The following is a 969-nucleotide window of genomic DNA, read 5'->3' on the forward strand; positions in this document are numbered from 1 at the left end:
TAACACAGCTTTTGCTGTGTCCCATAAGTTTTGGTAACTCGTGTCCTCATTTTCATTCGTTTCTAGGAATCTTTTGATTTCATTTTTGATTTCCTGTCTAAGCCACTCGTTGTTGAGTTGAGCACTGTTTAATTTCCAGGTGTTTCATTTAGTTTTCTGTTTTTGTATGTGATTTACTTCTAATTTCAGCGCATTATGGTCTGGGAAGATTGTCGATACAATCTCTATCTTCTTAATTTTTTGGAGACATGTTTTGTGGCTCAGCATGTGGTCTATCTAGGAGAATGCTCCATGTACGCTTGAGAAGAATGTGTATTCAGCTTTTTCTGGATGAAGTGTCCTGTATATATCTACCAAGTCCCTTTCTTCCATTGTTTCCCTCAGATGAAGTATGTCCTTGCTTAGCTTGAGTCTGGTTGATCTATCAATTGGTGACAAAGCAGTGTTGAAGTCTCCCACTAGTATTGTGTTGCTGTTGACGGCTTTTTCCAAATCTATGAGTAGTTGTTTTAAGTTCTTTGCTGGTCTCTCATTAGGTGCATATATATTTATTATTGTAAGTTCTTCCTGTTTTACAGATCCTTTGATCAATAAGAAATGGCCTTCACTGTCTCTTATGACCTTCCTCACTCTGAAATCGATGTGGTCTGATATTAGGATGGCTTCCCCAGCTTTTTTATGGGAGCTGTTTGCCCGTAGGATTGTTTTCCAGTCTTTGACTCTGAGTCTGTGTTTGCTTTGACTATTGAGATGTGTTTCTTGCAGGCAGCAGAATGTTGGGTTCAATTTTCTAATCCATCCTGCCACTCTATGTCTTTTAATTGGTGCGTTTAGCCCATTGACATTGAGAGAGATTATTGTTATGGGATTTTGTCCCATTATTCTGTTGAAATTTGGTGTATTTGAGAGGCCTGTCTTGCCTTAATGTAGCCCATTTAGTTGTACTTGTAAACATGGTTTTGAGTCTAT

Source organism: Sorex fumeus, unplaced genomic scaffold (genome assembly GCF_029834395.1).
Source record: "Sorex fumeus unplaced genomic scaffold, SorFum_2.1 ptg000070l, whole genome shotgun sequence".
NCBI classification, from domain to species: domain Eukaryota; kingdom Metazoa; phylum Chordata; class Mammalia; order Eulipotyphla; family Soricidae; genus Sorex; species Sorex fumeus.